This window comes from Balaenoptera borealis, assembly GCF_965194805.1.
Source record: "Balaenoptera borealis genome assembly, chromosome: 1".
Lineage (NCBI taxonomy): Eukaryota > Metazoa > Chordata > Mammalia > Artiodactyla > Balaenopteridae > Balaenoptera > Balaenoptera borealis.
Window position 1 is genome coordinate 3,395,467 of NC_138860.1, and position 16,438 is coordinate 3,411,904.

The 16,438-nt window shown below is 37.4% G+C and overlaps 1 long non-coding RNA gene across 1 annotated transcript; it reads right to left on the reverse strand.

The window, feature by feature from the left end:
* Nucleotides 1-11,676: 11,676 nt before the first annotated feature.
* Nucleotides 11,677-16,437, reverse strand: LOC309630630. Its single transcript, XR_014245850.1, has 2 exons — nucleotides 14,015-16,437; nucleotides 11,677-13,715 (listed from the first exon to the last, which is right to left on the reverse strand). It is a non-coding gene; the product is annotated as an uncharacterized lncRNA (long non-coding RNA).
* Nucleotide 16,438: the final 1 nt, after the last annotated feature.

Below are 16,438 nucleotides of genomic sequence, written 5' to 3' on the forward strand. Positions count from 1 at the left end.
CAGAAGAAATTAGCATTTGAATTGAACTGAGTAAAGCTACCGCCCTTCCCAGTATGTGGGAGCATCATCCATGCACTGAGGGCACAAACAGAACAAAAAAATGTGGAGGAAATTTGGAAGGCTGAATTCTCTCTCTGCCTGACTAGTTGAGCTGAAACAACGTCTTCTCCTGCCCTTGGCTGAAACTAACTTACACCGTCCGCACTCTGATTCTCAGAACTACTACCATCAGACTTCCTGGGACTCCAGCTTGCAGATGGCAGATCATGGGATTTCTCAGACTACATAATTGTGTGAGCTAATTTCTTATTTTATATATATATGTCTTTTGTTGTTCTATATGTCTTTTATTGATTCTGTTTTTCTGGAGAACCCTGACTAATAAAATGACCAGGTAGAGTTCAGTCCAAGAATGTGGGTTTAACATTTAAAAATGTATGCAATTCATCATATTAACAGAATTTTAAAAATTAAATATGATGATCTCAAAGATGATGAAGCATTGGGCAAAATTTACACCCATTCATGATTTTAAAACACAAACACACACAAACACACAGAAGTATAGGAACAGAATTAAACTTTCTAAAGTGGTCATCTATGAAAAACCTACTGCTAACACCACATTTAATGTTGAAAGGCTGACTGCTTTCTCCCTAATATTGGGAACAAAGCAATATGTTCTCATCACTTCTATTCAACACTGTACTGGAAAAACTAGCTACTACAATAAGGCAAAACAAAAAGTAAAACTGACTTTATTCATAGACTTAGAAAATCTTGATAATTCTAAAACAAGCTACTAGATCTATTAAATCCATTTAGCAAGGTCTCAGAACCCAAGGCCAATATACAAAAATTAATTGTATTTTTAGGTAGTAGCAATGGATGAATGGAAATGAAATTTAAAAACCAGTAACACAATAACATCAAAAATATCAAATACTTAACAGTAAATATAACAAAGATTTATAAGAACTCTGCCCTGGAAATTATTAAATATTATTAAGAAAATTAAAGACCTCAATAAGTGGTAGTTTATTACTATGCTTGTGAATTAGAAGACTTAAAACTGTTAAGATGTTAGTTCTCTTCACATCTCTCTATTCAATGCAATCCATGTGAAAGTCACAAGTGGTTTTCTGTTGTTGTTAATTTTGTTTCTTTTTTTGTGAAAATACACAAGCTGTTTCTAAAATGTATATGGAAAGGCAAAGGACCTAGAACAGCAAAATCAGCATCAAAGAAGATAACAGCAGGATAATTTACATTAGCACATATCAAGACTTACTTACATCTACAGTGATTAAAATAACGGGACTGCCACAAGTATAGACTAATACACCAGTGGGACAAAATGGAGAGAAACACAGATACATATACAGTTATCTGATTTATAACAAAGGCTCCATTGCAATTCACTGAGGGAGAGGCTGCTATTTATAATAAATAGTGCTGTGCCAATTGTACATCCATGTGGAAAATAATGAACCTTGATCACTACCTGAGCCACCACCCCCCCACCAAAACACAAATAGACCCATATCTGACCTCTTCTAAAATAAAACATAGGGTAATATTTTCATAACCTTGGAATGGGCATTTTTTTTTTTTTTAAACAGGACAAGGAAGGAATCGAGATGGCAGAGTAGGAAGATGCAGAGCTCACCTCCCCACAAGAATACATTAAACGTACATCTACATGTGGAACAATTCTCACTGAAAACGAACTGGAGACTGGCAGAAAGACTCCTATACAACCAAGGCTGTAAGACAGTTACATGCTTGGTCAGGGAGGAAGGGAAGAGAAGCGATCAGGAGGGGACCTATGCCCCTGGGAGGGGACTCAGAGGAAAAGGGAGATTACACAGGTGGTGACCCTCCCTGGGGAGCGAGCAGTCAAGCCACATATCGGTCCCCACAGAGCTGGGGTCCAACCGGGGAACGGCGAGCCCCCTTGGCTGGTTGGAGGGCTAGTGGGACTAACAGGAGGTCTTCTGTGTGGGAAGCATGGATTCCACTTGTGAGGAGTGCACGGATGCATGTTTGCCCCCGAAGCAGGGCAGAGAGGGTGGAAAGGGTGGATTGAAACCACCTGGCTGTCTGACTGGTTTCCCACAACCACCCCACTCACATCCAAGCCTGAGCTGAACGAACTCTCCAGCAGTGTTTGCCTCGTGTTGCAGCTCCACACTGGAGCAGCGGCTGCCATGACTGAGGGAAAAGCTTGACCGTGAGACGCTGTGGCAGCACAAACCCTAAGCAGCGTCTGCGCAGGGAGGGGCGGCCATTACTGGTGACTGCACAGGTGGTGCGTCAGAGGCAGACCAGATCTCTAACGGCAGACAGATCGCCACACCCGGTGCCCCGACCCTTGCTGAATACCCGCACCAGACCCTCCTGCTCCGGCACTGCTCCTCTCCAGAGCTGAGGATGCCGGTGCTGGGAGGGGGAAGAGCACACAATTAGAGGGAACTGAGTTAGTTAGGACCTGACCCTCAGGGTTTCTCCTGGTCCAGCAACTTGGGACCTGACCCTGCCTCCTAGAGGGCACTGATGGCCACTGAGTAGAGGAGAAGCCCTAGTTCACACCTGGATCCAGCCCTAGCCCCTCCTTCTCCAGCCCCACTCCTTACCAAGGTGATAGCTGCCAGCACACCCTGAGGAAAGATGTGACTTGCGTTCATGTCAAATCCAGCTCTCCCACCAAAGGCACTGGGCACACACAGTCTGTATAGGGATGCTGCCACATAAGGACACCCTTAAAGAGCACCATAGGTAATAGTTTCTCCTAATTTCATAGAGATAGAGAAAGATAAGCAAAATGAAAAGACAGAGGAATTTGTCTCAATTGAAAGACAGAGAGAAAACCCCTAAAAAAACTAATGAAACAAATACACAGTTTACTGGATAGAGACTTCAAAGCATTAGTAATAATAATGCTGACTGAATCAGGAAAAGAACAGATGAACACAGAATTTTAACATGGAACTAGAAAATATAAAAAAGAGCCAGCAGAACTTAAGAATACAATAACTAAAAAGAAAAATACACTAGAAGGAATTAACAGCAGACTAGATCACAGAGAACACATAAGTGATCTGAAAGGTAGAATAATAGAAAACACCCAATCAAAAAGAAAAACAAATTTTAAAAAAATGAAAACAGTTTAAGGGATCTTTGGAATAACACCAAGTGTGCCAACATTCACATTACATGGGTCCCAGAAGGAGAAGAGAAAGAGAAGGTGGTTAAAAATGTATTTAATAAAATTCAGGCTGAAAACTAAGCATGAAGAAGGAAACAGATATCCAGGTACAGAAAGAACAGAGGGTCCTAAACAAGATGTACCCAAACAGACCCACACCAAGACATATCACAATTAAAATGGCAAAAGTTAAAGATGGAGAAGTCTAAAGGTAGCAAGAGTCATATATAACAAAGAGTCATATACAAGGAAACCCCCATAAGGCTATCAGCTGATCTTTCTGTAGAAACTTTGTATGCCAGAAGGGAGTAGCATGATATACTTAAAGTGCTGAATGGGAAAAACCTACAATCTAGGATACTCTACCCAGCAAGATTATCATTTTGACTTGAAGGAGAGAGAAAAAACTACTCAATCAAAAGCTAAAAGAGTTCATCAATACTAAACTGACCCTCAAAGAAGTGTTAAAGGGTGTCATCTAACTGGAAAGGAAAAGGGTATAACAAGAAGTATCTATATAAAAGGAAAAATTCCAGTAGTTAAGGCAAATATATAGTAAAGGTTGAGGATCAACCACTTAAATAAACTAGTATGGAGTTTAAATACAAAGTTGTAAAATCAAGAATAACTACAATAATCAGTAAAGGCATAAAAATGAAGATGTAAACTATGACATCAAAAATACAAAGTGTGCACAACAAAGTCCTACTGTATACCACAGGGAACTATATTCAATATCCTATAATAAACCATAATGAAAAAGAACATGGAAAAGTGTATATATACTTTTATGTATATATAGTATAAACTAACTCACTTTGCTGTTCACCAGAAACTAACATAGCATTGTAAATCAACTATACTTCAATAAAAAGAAAAAAAAAAACTGTGGGGGAAAGGAATAAAAAATGTAGATCTTTTAGAATGTGTTTGAACTTAAAGGACTACCTGTTTAAAACAAATAGATATAGGTCAACATATAGGAACCCCATGGTAACCAGAAATCAAAAACCTACAACAGATACAAAAAAGTAAGAGAGAAAGGAACACAAGCATACTACTAAAGAAAATCATCAAACAACAAGGGAAGAAAGTAAAAGAAAGAGGAAAGAACAGAGAAGAACTACAAAAACAAACAAAAAACAAGAAAACAATTAACAAAATGGCAATAAGTACACACCTATCAATAATTATTTTAAATGTCAATGAACTCAGTGCTCCAGTCAAAAGACATAAGGTGGCTGATTGGATTAAAATAAACAAGACTCATCTATATGCTGCTTACAAGAGACTCACTTCAGAACTAAAGACATAACACAGACTGAAAGTGAGGGGATAGAAAAATATATTTCATGCAAATAGAAATGACAAGAAAATAGCGGTAGCAATACTCATATCAGACAAAGAGACTTTAAAACAAAGTCCGTAAGAAAAGACAAAGAAGGGCATTATATAATGATAAAGGGATCAACACAAGGAGAGAATACTGCACTTGTTAACATGTATACACCCAATACAGGAGCACCTAATTATATAAAGCAAATATTAACAGATATAAAGGGAGAAATCGACAACAACACTGTAATAGTAGGGGACTTTAACACCCCACTTACATAAATGGACAGATCATCCAGACAGAAAATCAATAAAGCAACAGTGGTCTTAAATGATACAATAGACCAGTTGGACTTAATAGATATCTACAGGGCATTCCAGCCAAAAAGAGCAGAATACACATTCTTTTCAAGTATACATGGAACTTTCTCCAGGACATATCACATGCTAGGCCACAAAACAAACCTCAGCAAATTTAAGATGATAGAAATTATATCAAGCATTTTTCCAGCCACAATAGTATGAAACTAGGAATCAATTATACAAAGAAAAATGGGAAAAACACAAACATGTGGGGACTAAACAACATGCTCTAAAAAACCAATGGGTCAATAAAGAAATCAAAGAGGGAATCAGAAAATACCTCAAGACAAATGAAAATGGAAATACAACTTTCCAAAATCCGTGAGATACAGCAAAAGCAGTTCTAAGAGGGAAGTTTATAGTGATGCAGGCATACCTCAAGAAGCAAGAAAAATATCAAATAAGCAACCTAACCTTCCATCAAAAGGAATTAGAAAAAGAAGAACAAAGCCAAAGCCAGCAGAAGGAAGGAAATAATAAAGATCAGAGAGGAAACAAAATAGAGACAAAAATTAGAAAAAATCAAGGAAACCAAGAGCTAGATCTTTGAAAAGATAAACAAAATTGATAAACCTTTAGCTAGGCTCATCAGGAATAAAAGAGAGAGAACCCAAATTAACAAAATAAGAAATGAAAGAAGAAAACAACTGATTCCACAGAGATACAAAAAATTATAAGAGAATACTATGAACAGTTATATGCCAACAAATTGGACAACCCAGAAGAAATGGACAAATTTCTAGAGACATACAACCTTCCAAGACTGAATCAGAAATAGACAATCTAAACAGACTGATCACGAATAGTGAAGTTGAATTTGTAATTAAAAAAATTCACAACAAACAAAAGTCCAGGACCTGACAGCTTCACAGGGAAATTCTAACAAACATAAATAAGTGCTAATACCTATCCTTCTCAAACTATTTCAAAAAACTGAAGAGAATGTAACACTCCCAAATTTATTCTACAAGGCCACCATTACTGTGATACCAAAATCAAACAAAGACACTACAGAAAAAGAAAATTAGAGGCCAATATCTCTGATGAATATAGATGCAAATATCCTCAACAAAATATTAGCAAATCGAATTGAACAATATATAAGAAGGATCATACACCATGAAGTGAGATTTATTTCAGGGATGCCAGGATGGTTTAATATTCACATATCAATGTGATACACCTCATTAACAAAAGGAAGGATAAAAAATCACATGATCTTCTCAGTAGACACAAAAAAAGCATCTCACATCTCAACATCCATTCATGATAAAAGCTCTCAACAATGTGGATATAGAGGGAACATACCTCAACATAACAAAGGCCATATATGACAAACCCACAGCTAACATCATACTCAATGGTGAGAAGCTGAAAGCTTTTCCTCTAAAATCAGGAAAAACACAAGGATGCCCACTCTCACCACTTCTATTTAACATAGTATTGGAAGTTCTAACCACAGCAATCAGACAATAAAAAGAAATAAAAGGCATCCAAATTGAAGGGAAGAAATAAAACTGCCACTGTTTGCAGATGACAGAATACTATACATAGAAAACCCTAAGGCCTCCACCAAAAAAACTGTTAGAACTAATAAATTAATTCATTGAAGTTGCAGAATACAAGATTCATATATGTTGCTTTTTTATACACTTGTAATGAGCTATCAGAAAGAGAAATTAAGGAAACAATCCCATTAACAATCACATCAAAAAGAATAAAATATCTAGCAATAAACTTAACCCAGGAGGTGAAAGAACTATACTTTGAAAACTACAAAACACTGATAAAGAAATTTGAAAATGATACAAAGAAATTGAAAGATATCTTGTGTTCTTGGATAGGAAGAATTATTATTGTTAAAATGGCCACACTACCCAAAGCAATCTACAGATTAAATGCAATACCTATCAAAATATCCATGATATTCTTCACAGAACTAGGACAAATAATCCAAATTTATATGGAACCATAAAAGACCTCAAACATCCGAACCAAGAGAAAAAAGAACAAAGCGGGAAGTATCATGCTCTCTGATACCAGACTATACTATAAAGCTACAGTAATTAAAACAGCATAGTGTTGGTATAAAAACAGACCCACAGATCAGTGGAACAGAAAACAGAGCCTAGAAATAAACCCACACACTTATGGTCAATTAATCTATGACAAAGGAGGCAAGAAAATACAATGGAGAGAAGACAGTCTCTTCAATAAGTGGCGCTGGGAAAACTGGACAGCTACACAGAAAAAAATGAGATTAGAACATTTTCTCACACCATATACAAAAATAAATTCAAAATGTGTTAAAGACCTAAATGTAAGACCTGAAACCATAACACTCTTAGAAGAAAACATAGGTGGAACACTCTTTGATATAAATTGTAGCAATGTTTTCTGAATCTTTCTCCTAAGGCAAAAGAAACAAAAGCAAAAATAAACAAATGGGAGCTAATTAAACTTAAAAGCCTTTGCACAGCAAAGGAAACCAACAACAAACTGAAAAAGACACCTACTTAATGAGAGAAAACATTTGCAAATGATATAACTGATAAGGCATCAGTATCCAAAATTTATAGACAGCTCACACAACTCAATATCAAAAAAACAAAGACGCCAATTAAAAAACGGGCAGAAGTCCTGAAAAGACATTTCTCCAAAGAAGATATACAGATGGCCAAAAGGCACATGAAAACATGCTCAATATTGCTAAACTTTAGAGAAATGCAAATCAAAACCGCAATGAGATATCACCTCACACCTGTCAAAGTGGCTATCATCAAAAGTCTACAAATAACAGATGTTGGTGATGATGTGCAGAAGAGGAAACCCTCGTACACTGTTGGTGGGATTGTAAATTGGTGCAGCCACTGTGGAAAACAGTGTGAAGTTTCCTTACAAAACTAAAAATAGAAATACAATGTGATCCAGCAATTCCATGGCTAGGTATATATTCAAAGAAAATAAAAACACAAATTCAAAAAGGTACATGCACCCCAATGTTCAAAGCAGCATCATTTACAATTGCCAAGATATAGAAACAATGTAAGTGCCCATCAACAGATGAATGGATAAAGAAGATGTGGTACATATATACAATGGAATATTACTCAGCCATAAAAAAGAATAGAATTCTGCCATTTGCAACAGTTTGGATGGACCTAGAGAGTATTACACTTAGTGAAATAAGTCAGACAGAGAAAGGCAAATATTCTGTGCTATCACTTATATGTGGAATCTAAGAAATAAAACAAATATATGTGACAAAACAGAAACAGACTCACAAATATAGAGACCAAACTAGTGGTCACCAGTGGGGAGAGGACTGCGTGGGTGGAGAGGCAAGATAGGGGTAGGGGATTAAGAGATACAAACTATTATGTATAAAATAAATAAGCAACAAGGATATATTGTATGGCACAGGAAAATATAGCTATTATTTTGTAATAACTTTAAATGGATTATAATGTATAAAAATATTAAATCACTATGTTGTACATCTGAAACTAATATTGTAAATCAACCATACTTCAATTAGAAAAAGAAATAGGGCTTCCCTGGTGGCGCAGTGGTTGAGAATCCGCCTGCCAATGCAGGGGACACGGGTTCGAGCCCTGGTCTGGGAAGATCCCACGTGCCGCGGAGCAGCTAGGCCCGTGAGCCACAATTGCTGAGCCTGCGCGTCTGGAGCCTGTGCTCCGCAACAAGAGAGGCCGCGATGATGAGAGGCCCGCGCACCGCGATGAAGAGTGGCCCCCACTTGCCGCAACTGGAGAAAGCCCTCGCACAGAAACGAAGACCCAACACAGCCATAAATAAATAAATAAATAAATAAAAATTAAAAACTTAAAAAAAGAAATAAAACAGTATAAAAAATAAAAATCACTAATGATAAAAGAAAATCAGTACATTGGACTTCATTAAAGTTAAAAATTTCTATTCATCAAAAACTCTATTAAAAAAGTAAAAGGAAAGCACATCACAGACCAGTAAAAGATATTTCAAATATCCATATAAAATACATAAAGCCATTTAGGATTGCTAAAAAGTAATTTTCAAATTAATAATAAAAAAAGATCATTCAAAAGAAATATAAGGAAAGACTTAAAAAGACACTTCAGGAAGGAAGTTATAAAAATGGACTTTAAACATACGAAAGAATTCTCAGTATCATTCAGTATTAGGAAAAAATGCAAATTAAAATCACGAGATACCACTATACATCCACTATGGCTAAAATTAAAAATCAGTATCAAGTTTGGTGTAAATTTGAATTAAATGAAGCTCTCTTACATTGACTATAGGTGTGTAACTTGATACAAATGTTTCAGGAAACTCTTTGGTAGTACCAACTAAAATAAATATAACCTATGTCCAAGAATGGAATTGAGCAATTCCTTTCTTGAACACATTCCCAACCAAAGTAAGTGCTTATATCCAACCAAACACATGGTCAAGAATATTTATAGTATCTTTACTCGTAATATCCCCAAATCATAACCTAAATTTTCATCAGCGACAGAGGAAATAAACTGGAATATTCATATAACAGAGTACTACACAACAACATAAAAGAACGAACTACTGATAATGCAACAAAAGCAGCAATGACTCCCAGTGCCATGATGATAAGTGAAAGAAATCAAGCAAATCTCGTCCTAAGGTTTATGTGACAGGTGTCAGAATAGTAGTGCCCTTATGTGGGAGAAATAAAAAGGAAGGACACGGTTGAATAAAATCATCTGTGGAGCCAGAGTAGATAAAGGGAGGATTCCCTAAAAGAATATTGACATGAAGCATTCAGTGAAGTCAAAGCACTTGCTTATGCAAGACAAATGCTGACAAGTTTTTCATAAAGGAGTGATCCATTCTAGCAAATGGTGCTTAGGGCATATAATGTCAGCAACTGAGAATGAAACACTCAGATGGAGAAATGTGGATATGGTTGGTGACCTTGAGCTCCGCAGAGCAGTTTCAGGGGTGCTGCAGGAACTAAAGTGTGATTGGTGGGTTAAAGAGGCTGCGGATGAAGAGAGCTGGACACGGGGAACAGGGATAATATTTGTTATGAGTTTTGTAATGCAGGACAGAGAAATGGGGCAGAGGCTGGAAGGAGAATGGGAGGTCGAGGGACTTCCTCATGATAGAAACTATTATAAGGTTATAGTCTGATTCAGCTAAAAGGGAAATTTTAAAGATATATGCAGGAAGCACATGGGACACTGTCACAAGGAAAGCCCTCGTAGAGGATTTTTCTGGTGAAACCTTGTTTCAATCACAAATACATATGATTCCTGTTGCCATTGACTTAATCTAGAAATTCCAGTCACCCAAATACTATAGCTTGTTTTAAGTTTCATAACTTTCTAAGCAGTGTGTTTAACTGATGGATTTTTCCACGCACCAGTCCAAAGGTGCATTGCTGTCTTACAAACAGGAGTGTTGTGCTCTGCTTCTGCTGCATGAAGTGATGGGGCAGCAGAAGTGCCCTTTTACCACAAAAATGTCTGAGAACACAAGGACCCCTGGAAAACTGTTGAATTACCAAGTGGGAAAATATATTGTTCTTTTAGAAATATAAATTTCTCATAGGAAAATGCAGTGAGACTTTGCTCTTGTTCTATTCAAAATAAACAAACATAACCATAGAATAAATGTTTTTTTAATCCAAAATATAACACCATAGATTTACTAACTTTAAGAAACTCCTAAGTATTTTTAGATCTATGGGGAGACACGAACACTGAACATTACTATTAAAATGCAAAATAGTTATCATTTTTGCTCACTTTTCTCTGTAAAAGTAAAATAAATACTGGATCATCTGTGGTTGTTTTATCTCTTTCTCTACTGGGTTTTCTTGTTAGTGGAGTGTTAATTTGATCACATTCCACTTATACAGTATGCTAGAATAATTTTTACACTCTAATATGTAATTCCGGGAAAAGGCAGTGTACAATGTTCTCAATTTAACATTGCTAAAAATGACCTTAATGGTGATATTTCCTGAATATGTTATTTGAACATAAAATCTCTGTCTTAATATCTTTTGCTCACATTTTCTGTGATTTTATTCACATGTGTATGGAAAGATGAAAAGCCAACACCTATGTTCACTAACAATGGAAGTCAGTAGAGCATTAGCCCTAAAGCTCATTCTCAAAAACAAGTTGATTTGCTTCAGGTGGCTGCGTTTGTATGAACTGTCAACTGAGACTGACTAGCTGGTAGCTTGTGCACACATTCACTCTTTTGTTCTTGAAGCTAATTGTTCGGAACTTAGAAGTGTTCATGCCAGAACGCCTTCGTGGTGACACGCAAACTATTGCATTAAGAAAATAAGGGCCAGTTCCACTGAAATATATTCCTTACAGACATTTTCTCAATGGTGAGCTTTGGTGGGGATGTTTTACTTTGGGATGAACAAAACAGGAAAGAATCTCTTTGGCATGATTTCAGGTTTCTCATGTGTTTTTAATGTAATGGTTTGTGACTTATTTGCAGATGACACAGTGAAACATGGTCCTAGGTTTTAAGCTCTATCCTGACAACAACATTGTCATATAATAATTCCAGTCTATATTTACCTTGTTTCTTCTACTTTCCTTCTTCCTATTATGTATTTTGCTGAAAATCAGAACATATTCCTTATTGTAGCATGGTATATATATTCAGCAGACTTACTTTAAAAATAGATATAATTCATGAAATGAAATTTTATTTAACACCCATATTTGTATTAAGCACACATACAGGTGATGGAATTTGCATTAGGGGACCCGTCAGAATTCTTATCTGTCTCATGTTCCTATTTTTTTTAACCTCAAAATAGAGAACTTGACTCCAAAGATATGGTGTTACTCTGAATTAAATTTTAAATGATATATAATTAGGTTTGTATTTGTCTTATAAATTAAAGTTACATTCTTGGCAACAGGAACCAGAGACTTGGCTGGTGGAAGGAAATAACAAATTCTTCCTTCCCTTGTTTTGTCCGAATTCCTTCCTTCCTCTCTCAAAAATCACAATGCCCTCTTCGAAAAGAACACATCATGAGTCAGAGAGATCCTGCCTCTCCTGTTTTCATTACGTGTAAACCAGCGTCACACATGACACAGTTCAACGCCGGGGTCCTGCCTGCTTGTCTATTACCCTAATTGGCAGTGCCTGTGACACGTGTAGGCCGACCTCCTCTCTTAGCAGCTCACAGATTTGAGCAAATTGGGAGGGGTGGGGGACAGAGAAACTAATCACTCCTGCTCCTTCATCCCCAGAATAAAGCAAGCGCCAGCTTGACTGTTTGGGAACATGTCAGAAACTCAAGAAGACATTATTTGCAAGAAACATACATGCAAGGAGAGGCACTTCCCGAGATGGACAATAGGATTTGTGAGAGCAGGTTTCCAAGGGCTTCCCATGTGGTCCGAGGCTCAGGATACAGCTGTGTGACTGAGCAACAAAGGGATTTTCAAAGGGTTCCTGGAGAGTGATGGATAAAATTATTCATCCAAAGGCAGGTGCAGTAAAAAGGAGAAACGCTGTTAACTCCCAAGATGGAGAATACATGTAAGGGTCCAAGAGAATGAGAGCAAGAAAACTGCAGAAAGCCAGCTCCGATGTGCATGGCAATGCTGATAAATTAGTAATACAGCCTCAGGCTTTTTGCCAAGAAAACTGCCAACACCGTGGCTCAAACTGTCATGGGACGTGTCTGTCATGTAGTATGTCAAAAAAGTCAGATTTCACTCTCCTTATCTAGTGGAGAACAAGAAATATGTATATTTAAAATGCCCCATTGCAATCTAGCCCATAGGTTATATGAAACATGCTATTTTTCAGATCATAGATTTTTCAGTTTACTACCAAGCTTTTCCTTGCTTATCAAGATGGAGGATTTAATTAACTAAAAAAAAAAAAAAAAATCTACTAATCAATCCCTCTTTGAAAGGGATCATGGAATGTTCCCAAATTAAAAAGAGAGGAGCCCCGCTACGTCGGTTGTCACTTTTGGATTCTTTCTTGCAAATTTTCAGACAGCAAGACAAACTCTGCCACAAGTCAGTCTAACCAGGCATTCTGGTGGGAAAGGCCCTCATGAACAGTATATGTATTAATGGTTCCTGCCAGTTTAAGCTCTGCAAAAACTGTGCCTGTTCCTTAGAGATAAGGATTGGATTCCTCTGCCTCTTTACAAAATATTCATTCATTAATTTATCCAACTAATAGTTACTGAGTGTTTATTATGTTCCAGACCCTTTGAGAGAGCCTTGTTTATTGCTACTCAGTGTAAACTTTAGAAGAATGTGAACTATATATGAACCTAAAACTTTGCAGTGTTTTTGAATATGCTGAATTAATACCATCATTAAGATAAAAATCCTAAGGGTGATTATTGTTTTCTTTCTTTTTTTTAATCTGTTTCTTCTATCTTAAATCATATGCTTCTGGGAGCAAGTATTGAATCCAGGTTGTTCTCATTTTTTTCTCCTGGACATTGCCCCTGTCGAAGGCCCTCAATATTTTCTGCAGATATTAACTCAGATACAAACAGATAAGTATACAAATATAATAATTATTTATTGCAAAAGGCAAATGTTGATTGAATGAATATAATTAAGTAGAACATGCCTATTGTTTATAATCAGTTATTCTATCCATCCACCCTTCTATCCACCCATACATTCATTCATCCATTGATTTATTTCTTCATCACTTTTTATTGATGTCCTACCATGTGTCAAGAATAATGCCAGATGCTAAGGATAAAAGAATAAATAAAACAGACATGGGCTCTGCAATTTCAGAGATACTGTATTCTTCCGAAGGAGAAAGTAAACAAACAAATAATTACATGTTGTGATAAATGCAAAGAAAGAAACCAAATAGATACACTATAGAGAATAATGAGAAGAGGTTACCTTAGATTATACTCCTCTCTGAGGATGTGACATTTAATATGTTCTGATAGAATTAGAGAATTTTAGTTATTTGCAGGTGCAAAGGCTCTAGGCAGAGAAAGAGTCTGGTGATACCTCAAATACTGGGTTGACAATGTCCTCACCAAAATTCATATGTGCCCAGAACCTCAGAATGTGACCTTATTTGGACATAGGGTCTTTACAGATATAATCAAGTTAAAATGAGGTCATACTGGATTAGGGTGTGCCCTCATCCAATGACTAGTATCTTTGTAAGAAGAGAAAAATTTGGACATAGACACAGGAAAGAAGGCCATCTGCTATCAGAGGCAGAGGCAGAGATTAGAGTTATGTTGCCACGAGCAAAAGAACACCAGGAATCACCAGTAGTCAGAAGAGGCAAGGAAGGATGCTCTCCTAGACACTTCAGAGGGAACATGGCCCTGCCAGTACCTTGACTTTGGACTTCTAGCCTCCTAAACTATGAGAAAAATAAAATTCTATTGCTTAAAGCTATTCAGTTTGTGGTCATGTGTTATATCAGTCATAGGGAACTAATACACCTAGGAAATGTCAGAACACTTCTTCTAGAACCTCTGGGAAAGGGAACCTTTTCTTGCTGAAGCTGCTAATCTGGGTGATGCAAACCAGACTATTAATGCCATGACTAGGGGACACCTTGCCAAACAATAAAGTCATCATGGACAAAGTGGATGCAGTAGATGGAGAAAACCTCACTGCACATCTGGATTCAGCTTAAAGCCTTTTTTGTGCAAGTCAGTTTGAGTTGAGTTTCTGTCATTTACGTCTTTAAAAAACTTCGTACAGAAATTAGTACTTGGAAGTAGAATGTTACACATGATGGCTTCTAAAATACAGGCTTGTCTACATCAAGATGAAGTTCTGGGCAGTGAGAATATTCCTGTCTCAAACTGGGAAATGGGCAGTTCCTTTACGTGTCAGGGGAAAAACTGATTCAGCTGATGCCTGCTGTCTCTGGAGATACAAACCCTGTGTTTCACTGAGCCTGGCGCTTGAGTAATTTCATAAAGAGTGTCAGGTTTGTGATTATAATTCCTTGACGCTTTCAGTAAAATCCAACGGGAAAGACAAAACGTAAGCTGAAGAACACCAAAATGGAAGAAAATACGTTTTGTTACAAGTAAGTCTATCTTTCTTCCCAGAAGGCTTTCCATTGACCCGAGGTGTTGGCTAACATGGAAGCCATTCTTCTAAGGGCCTGAGGTTTGCACAGAGAGCGCTGAGCCTGGTTTTTAAGAGATGGATCATCCCAAGCCATTGTTTAAGGACAACCATGTGATAAGATCTGACTTTGGTTAACCTGAGTAAACAAATGAAAATTGACTAAAACCGCCAGGTAAACACAGAGCCTAGAAAACAAAGACCTATGCTTAATTACTGAAACGCTAAGGTCCTCCTCAGACTTCCAAATCTGCACCCAAAGAGGCAGAGTCTTCAGACGAGCACCTTCTCAGTGCCCATCTCTAATGTGGGCACAGAGAACAATGAATAAGAAGAAAAAATATGAGAATCAAGGTTGGTCAACTTTTGTTTGCTCACTGTGGCAGCATATGCAATGATCTGTGGAGTTGTGAACTGCAAATGTGAGTTTCTATTTGCATATGCCTGCCTTCCCTCTACCAGGCGGTGGGTGGTTTGGCAGTGGTGGCATTGAGCTTTATCTCCACAGGTCCCCAGACCCTGAGGAGCTACATTGGCTGTGATGCAGGTGGATGAACGTTCCCTTGAGTTCCCAGACTTGGAGTTCAATGCCCCTGGATATGACTTCGGTTTTCTCCTGCTTGGGAGGGAGTGAAAACATAATCTCTTGTAGATGGCACAATTGCATAAAATTAGATGGAAAAGTTTTTGAAGTTCTATATATTGAAAGAAGAATTTATGTGGATGGTAAGTAGCCAGGAGTTAGATCACATTAGATATGTATCGTTATTTCCTTCCTAACATCCATTCCCATTTTTTCTAGTTGACTATTTATTATAAAGTCATTTCTTTCCCATTTATTTTCCATGTCATTTGGGGTGAGACCTGCCTCATCCCAGGAACCAAACAGCATCAGCTACATAAACCAGACTCAGGCATGGAGAACACTGTGACCAGTTCAAAGATGGCCCGTGATTCAAGGGGAATCATTAAAATCCGATAAGCACGAGTGCCGGGGTTGTTTACAATGTTCTATTGGCTTAGCAATCCTGTGTCCAGCTTTATTGTCCCGGAAAACTCCTAATCTTTCAAAATCAAATTTAGATGTCTCCTCGTCTGTAAAACCTTCTCTGCTTCCTTCTCACAGTACAATCATCCTGGAGAATTTATAAACAATTTGTCAAGAAAGAAAATAAACTATCACTTGCAAGAGAGGATAAACCATGGTGTGATAGAATGTGCATTTTCAAAACACATTGTTCGACTGATTCCCAAATGGTAATTGACAGCAGGAACCACATTCTTGATGAAAGTATCACGCTTCATGTGATGAATGCAAGTGTCAAGAGAAAGAAGCCACATTTGCATGAACCAGTGAGTCAGAGAGGCTGAGTGGAGAAGCATCTGTGCAGATGAGCTGTCAAGAGATCGG